The 7,593-nt window shown below is 49.1% G+C and overlaps 1 pseudogene; it reads left to right on the forward strand.

Annotated features, from left to right (window-relative positions):
- The first annotated feature begins 3,875 nt into the window (after positions 1 to 3,875).
- LOC139036258 (thioredoxin-dependent peroxide reductase, mitochondrial pseudogene) lies at positions 3,876 to 5,470 on the forward strand (annotated as a pseudogene).
- The last annotated feature ends 2,123 nt before the right edge of the window (positions 5,471 to 7,593 follow it).

Genomic DNA, 7,593 nt, shown 5'->3' on the forward strand with positions numbered 1-7,593 from the left:
CTGTCATCCCCTTCTCCTGCCCTCCATCTTTCCCAGCATCAGGGTCTTTTCCAATGAGTCGGCTCTTCACATCAGGTGGCCAAGTTAGTAAGTTATATCACAAAGTGTTATGATGGGCGAAGAACTAGGAGTGTGTACATACACATCACACTAGACACATACCACACACACAGACACACCTCACACACACATACACACATATCGCATGCATGCACACACACGCATGCAGGCACTGGAGGGGTCCCTGGCCCAGTCGTAGACATTCCGGGCCAGCACCCACAGGAGGAAGCCTCATCTCCACTGCAGTCTGCACAGGGTTCAGCACTCAGCAGGGAAAGTGCTTTGGTACCCAGGATGGGGAGTTCCAGGAAGAGGGACGAGTGGATGAGTCCACGGCGCCAGAAGAGGTTAGCACTTGGAGGAAGTGACAGGTGGCTTAGCATGAGGACAGGCCAAAGAACACCCTTGGGCTGTGGGACACTGGGGTTGGAGACAGAGAAGCGAGGAGAAACACAGCCCAAGAGAGAAGCCAGATGCCACGCACAGGAGCCGGGCATCACTGAGTCAACAAGAAGCCACTCGATGTTGGACTGACCCGCGACCTGAGAATGTGAAGGATGGTCCTGGCAGGGAAGAGATGGAGGGGCCGAGTCTCCATGACGACCTTCGCTCCTGGTGTCCCCTGACCCAGTGGTCAACCCCTCCCTGTCTCCGTGGCTGACTCTCCTCTGCTTAGCCAGCCCTTCTCCCATCCTGGAACTTTCTCCTTTATTTACATCCTTTTCAGCCCCCTGACTTTAAAAGCCCTCATGGTCCAAAGTGAGTCATTTATTCATTCAACAAACCCCGAGCCAGTTATTTGTCAGGCATTGTTTCCAGCACTCAGGTTACCACAGTGAACAAGAAAGACAACACTCCTGCCCTCCTGGAGTTCTTGTTCTAGTGCAGGAAGATGGGCAATAAACAATAAACACAAAAAATAAGTTGTCTGAATGCAAGAGAGGGTGTGGAGAAAAGGGAATCCTCCTACACTGTTGGTGGAAAGAGAAGCTGGTGCAAGACTATGGAAAAAAGCAAGGAGGTTCCTCAAGAAATTAAAAATAGAGTTACAGTAGGATTCTGCAATCCCACACCTAGGCATATATCCAGACAAAACTATAATTTGAAAAGATATATCCACCCCTGTGTTCACAGCAGCACTATTTACAATAGCCAAGACATGGAAACAATCTAAATGTCCTTCAGTGGATGAATGGATAAAGATGTGGTACATACACACAATGGAATACTACTCAGCCATAAAAAAGAACAAAATAATATCATCTGAAGCAACATATATGGACCTGGAGATTATCATACTAAGTGAAGTAAGTCAGACAGAGAAAGATAAATATCATATGATATCACATCCATGTGGAAACACAAATACAACACATATATCTATGAAACAGAAACAGGCTCACAGACATAGAGAACAGACTTGAGGTGGCCGTGGGAGAGGATTGGTTTATGGGGGGGATGGATTGGGAGGTTGGGATTCAGTTCAGTTCCGTTCAGTCGCTCAGTCGTGTCCGACTCTTTGCGACCCCATGAATCGCAGCACGCCAGGCTTCCCTGTCCATCACCAACTCTTGGAATTTACTCAAACTCATGCCCATCGCGTCAATGATGCCAACCAGCCATCTCATCCTCTGTCGTCCCCTTCTCCTCCTGCCCCCAATCCCTCCCAGCATCAGGGTCTTTTCCAATGAGTCAACTCTTCTCATGAAGTGGCCAAAGAATTGGATTTCAGCTTTAGCATCAGTCCTTCCAATGAACACCCAGGACTGATCTCCTTTAGGATGGACTGATTGGATCTCCTTGCAGTTCAAGGGACTCTCAAGAGTCTTCTCCAACACCACAGTTCAAAAGCATCAATTTTTCAGTGCTCAGCTTTCTTCACAGTCCAACTCTCACATCCATAAATGACCACTGGAAAAACCATAGCCTTGACCAGATGGACCTTTGTTGACAAAGTAATGTCTCTGCTTTTTAATATGCTATTTAGGTTGGTCATAACTTTCCTGCCATCCGGAGTAAGCATAGCAGATGCAAACTATTACATACAGGATGGATAAACAAGGTCCTACTGTCTAGCACAGGGGACTATATTCAACATCTGTGATAAACCATAATGGAAAAGAATATGAAAAAGAATGCATATGCATATGTATAACTGAGTCACTTTGCTATACCGCAGAAACTAACACTACACTGTAAATCAACTATACTCCAAAAATAAGTTAGTTGTATCTACTACAGATGGTGATGCATCTACTACAGATGGGGGAAATCATAGACTGCTAAGTTTTGATGGTGCAGGGGGAACCTCTCTGAGTAGCTGGGTCCTAAGCAAAGTCCTGAAGGAGATGCAGGTTTAGGCCTGTGGATCTCAGGACGGAGGGAGAAGCCAGGGCAGGACCTCTGGCAGGAAAGGAGAATCCAGAGAGGATTGGGGGGTATAGAGAGAGGATGGGGGCTTCCCAGGAGGCACTAGGGGTAAAGAATACAGCTGCCAATGCATGAGACATAAGAGACCTGGGTTCAATCCCCGGGTTGGGAAGATCCTATAGAGGAGGGCATAGCAACCCACTCCAGTATTCTTGCCTGGAGAACCCCAGTCGCAAAGAGTTGGATGCTACTGAGCAACTTAGCACATGTGCAGAGAGAGGATGGATGGCTCTCATAGGGCTTCACCCCGCCTCAGAGCCATGGGGACCCCCAGACAGGCTTCCCATCTCAAGAGGCAGCACCACCCCCCTGGCCAGCTGCTCAAGCTGGGAAATGCCAGGCAGCCTGCATCTCAGCCCCTTGCCCAGCCCATCACCACACCTGCCATTCCCACCTACCCTAAGCACCCAGAATCTGTTCCTCGTCCTCTCTCCTCATGGCCACCAGCCTCTCTCCAGTCATTGAGATGGTCTCCTCACCAGGCTCCCAGGCTCCATCCCCTGCCAGAACATGCCTGGGATGCATATCAGGCCTCTCTGGAAGCTTTCCCAGGACTTCATGATCGCTGGACTCCAAATCCCTTCCTGCGGCCTCCCTCTGAACTCAGTCTGGTCCACCCCTGCCCAGGCTCGTCTCTGACCCCGCTTCCATGCTTCCCTGCCTCACCCATCTGCTCCCACAGTCTCCTCTCTCTTTCCGAGACCCAGACCACTCTTCCCACCTCAGAGCCCCGCACATGCTGTTCCCTCTGCTGTAACACCCTTCCCAGCATCCCTCCCTCCCTCAACACTTTCTGCAAATCCTTTGATCTCAGCTAAAGTGTCCGCTCCCTCCAGGGGTGCTGACAGCCCTGCCCTCAGGGCTCCCACTCCCCTTGTTCCCTATCATTGCTCACATGCTTTCTCATCCTTCTTGAAAGGTTAGGTAAATATTTATTTGTATCCATCATGTCCAGTTGCCTGCAGCTCAGAGACAGGCAGGTCTGCCTAGTGCACACGCACACACACACACACACACACATCACTGAAAGAATCAGGGAGCAGGTGCAGTGGTCCCGCTGCAAAATATGGTGGTCTGAGTCTCAGAGACGGAAGAAGGGGGTGGGCTTCAAGATCCTGGAAAAAGTGCATCCTGGTGTCGGCTTGGATATGCCCCCCAGAACCACCGGGAAGCCATCAGGAGACAGCGGGACCACCGGGGCCAACCTGGGCATTCCCACAAGATCCAGCCCTTCCACCCACCTGTCTCCTTCCTGCCCCCTGCGCCCAGGCACATCAAACCCATCTGTCCTGCAGGGAAGTGGGAAAGGGACAAGGGACTCAGATGGGGGTCAGATATTTACATTCCCAGGGCGTGTTTCCTCACAAGACCTAGGAGAGCCCCTGCGCACCGAAGATGGCGGCCGCGGCGGGAAGGTTGCTCCGGGCTTCGCTCGCCCGACATGTGAGTGCCATTCCTTGGGGCATTTCAGCCTCTGCAGCCCTTAGGCCCGCTGCTTCTCGAAGAATGTGCTTGACAAATGCCTTGTGGTCTGGTTCTGATCAAGCAAAATTCGCCTTTAGCACCAGTTCCTCATACCATGCCCCCGCCGTCACCCAGCATGCACCCTATTTTAAGGGCACGGCTGTTGTCAGCGGAGAGTTCAAAGAAATTAGCCTTGATGACTTTAAAGGGAGATATTTAGTGCTCTTCTTCTATCCTTTGGATTTCACCTTTGTGTTCCTACAGAAATTATTGCTTTCAGTGACAAAGCCAATGAATTTCATGATGTGAACTGTGAAGTCGTTGCAGTGTTGGTGGATTCCCACTTCAGCCACCCGGCCTGGATAAACACGCCGACGAAGAATGGAGGTTTGGGCCATATGAACATCGCACTCTTGTCAGATTTGACCAAACTGATTTCCCGAGACTACCGTGTGCTGTTAGAAGGTCCAGGCCTTGCGCTTCGCGGTCTCTTCATAATTGACCCCAACGGAGTCATCAAGCATCTGAGCGTCAATGATCTCCCAGTGGGCCGAAGCGTGGAAGAGACCCTTCGCTTGGTGAAGGCGTTCCAGTTTGTGGAAACCCATGGAGAAGTCTGCCCGGCCAACTGGACACCCGAGTCTCCTACAATCAAGCCCCATCCAACTGCTTCCAGAGAATACTTTGAGAAGGTAAATCAGTAGACCATCCCGTGCACACCTGAAGCTTCCCACACCAGAAAAGAACCACAGTGGGAACTCACTTGTAGCTTTTCAAAGATAAGTATTTATAGAAAGCAAAAAAAAAAAAAAAACCCAATGATGCTTGTATTCATAAATAGTATTACTCTAAATGGTGGGTTTTTGTAATGTTGGCCAAGGCTTTTAAAACGTTTTCAGTTACTAATGTAATGAGTCCAGGGCAAGGTATAGATGGATGGCTAGTTTCTAGAGTGTGTAGTTCACCTATTTCTTGGATCATGTCTTCAGTAGGAAAAGGAAACAGATTTTTTTCCTCAGCCTTACTTGAACCTTTGTGTATACCAGAGTAGTATGACAGATATTGAAAACTTCTGATCAAGGGTTCTGAAATTTTCCTCTTGAATTTCTTTGTATTAAACTGAATTTTCTTTAAAGACCATAGTTTTAAGCTGTCAGTATTAGTGGTCTAATTTAACACTTGGAATGAATGTGTGTATGGTTGAAGGAAATGTGAATCATGTTTTTAAAAAAAAAAAAACAACACAGTGGCAAAGTGACTTAACTGATCATGCATGTTCCCCATTCCTGAGATTTATAGTTTATATAGCTATTTTACTTACTTTGTTAGCTGACTTAGTGTATACATACATTTCTAATATTGATTGTGTATAATTAGAAAGGATATTTATTGAATCCAGGTATTGCAGTATGAATTTGAATCATTCATGCATCTGAATTATTGTAATTATTTTTTCTTGAAGTGTTCCATGTAAAAAATATAATAAAAAATAAACATATTTAAAAAAAAAAAAAAACCTAGGAGAGATCCGCACAGCCTGCTGCTCATTCATCCAACAAATACTTACTGAGCAAACAACACACATCAGCAACCATGCTGCGCACGGACAGCACAGTTCTCAGTTTCCAGAAAGCAGAAGCAGTCTTGCACCCGGGCCTCCGAGTCCAGCTAGACCCCAGTACCTCCTGGGGCCTCCACTGAAGAGAATCCCTACTGAAGGGCCATGGAGCATTTAAATAACACAGAGGATATCAAAGTGCTCCAGCCAAGAGACTCGAGAAAGGAGGGAGCGTGTAGGGCCCTGGATGAGGCCACTGTTTAGGTGTGATTGCCGTTACCAGAAGCTTCGTTGAGAAGTTCAGTTGCTTTGCTAATATTGGCCAGGCCTCTTCCGGGTACAAGTGGCAGAAGCCCAGTACAGACAGACTTGAGCACCAAAGGGAAGGGAACACCTTCAGGCACAGCTGTACCCAGGTGCTCAGGTGAGGACATCAGACTCCTGTCTCTCTTAGCTTGTTTTTCTCTGAGTTGGCTTCATTCTTGGGCCCTGAGGATGCAATCAACAGGGGCCCTGTTCTAAATCCTGGGGATACAGTGAACGAGACAAAATGCCCTGCCCTCATGGAGCTTATCATAGAGCAGGCTATTTATACTTGGCAGCAAAGGAGACCACCAGACTTTCTAGGCTTACATCTTACTAGCTTAGCAAGCCCAGTTGAGTTCAGTTCAATTGCTCAGTCGTGTCCAACTCTTTGTGACCCTATGGACTGCAGTATGCCAGGCCTCCCTGTCCATCGCCAACTCCCAGAGTTTACTCAAACTCATGTCCCTTGAGTTGGTGATGCCATCCAACCATCTCATCCTCTGTCATCCCCTTCTCCTCTTGCCTTCTATCTTTCCCAGCATCAGGGTCTTTTTTTTTTTTTTTAATTTTTATTAGGGTCTTTTCTAATGAGTCAAGACTACTGGGGAACAAATTACCTCCAGCGAAAATCCTAGGACTCAGCTAATCAGTTCAGGTTTATCGTGTGTCCCCAGCTTGTTGATCAACGGGAAGGCAGTGCTCTGTTTGATGAGCCTGGGATCTGGTAGACTGAGGGTGGGGCGGAAGTGGGTTCACCTGTGAGAATGGATGTGACTTTACCAGATGCTACTCCAAGGAGGACAACGGGGCTCTGATAGCAGAGGTCATCAATTAAAAGCAGACACAGCTGTATCGTCAACATGACGCAAAGCAGAAGTCACGAGAAGTCCCTGGGAAGCTGTCAAGAGAGTGCTTAGCGAGGGAGGGCCGGGGATATGCATCCCCGGTGACTCTGAGGGAAGCCGGTGCCTTGAGGCCATCATGCATCAGAGCTCATGGAGAAAACTCTGGAACTGCAGCAAAAGTGTGATTTGGAAGTCAGGCAAACCATTCAGACCTCCTGCCTTCAGAGCTGTTACTCCCTTGGGCAAGTACTTCAGATCCACGACCCACGGTTTCCTCTGCGAAAGGGGGCTGAACATACCTGTTGCATAACGTTGCCATCCAGGTTAAGTCACCAGACTTCCCTGATGGCTCAGTGGTAAAGAATCCACCTGCCAATCATGGGTTTGATGCCCGATCCGGGAAGACCCCACGTGCCCCGGAGCAGCTACGCCCGTGCACCACAACTCCTGAGGCTGGGCGCGAGAGCCCGGGGCCGCACCTACTGAGGGCTGAACACCCTAGAGCCCTGCTCTGCAGCCCGAGAAGCCAACACTGAGAAGCCCGTGCACCCCAACTAGAGAGTAGCCCCCGGCCACCACAACTAGAGAAAAGCCTGCAGAGAAATGAAGACCCGGCACAGCCAAAAATATATAGATCATTTTTTTTAAGTTGTTAGAAAATATACACAACCACCTGGTGAAGCGCAGGGGTGGGAGGTGGTGGGGCAGTGAGCTCCGCCCCAAGCAGCTTGGAGGTGCCAGGGGAGGTGGGGGGGGGGTGGTGGTGTTGCCTTTTCTCCCGAGAAGGACTCAGCCTCTTTGCAGAGCAGTGCCTGGAACTGTCTCTCAGGATCACGTCTCCATCCTAGCTGGGCGTCTGCCCATCATCCCATCGCGAGTCAAACGCCGTCTGGGCTAGCACTATCCATCCACCTTCTGCCTCTGGAATAG

Source organism: Odocoileus virginianus, chromosome 8 (assembly GCF_023699985.2).
Source record: "Odocoileus virginianus isolate 20LAN1187 ecotype Illinois chromosome 8, Ovbor_1.2, whole genome shotgun sequence".
NCBI lineage: Eukaryota > Metazoa > Chordata > Mammalia > Artiodactyla > Cervidae > Odocoileus > Odocoileus virginianus.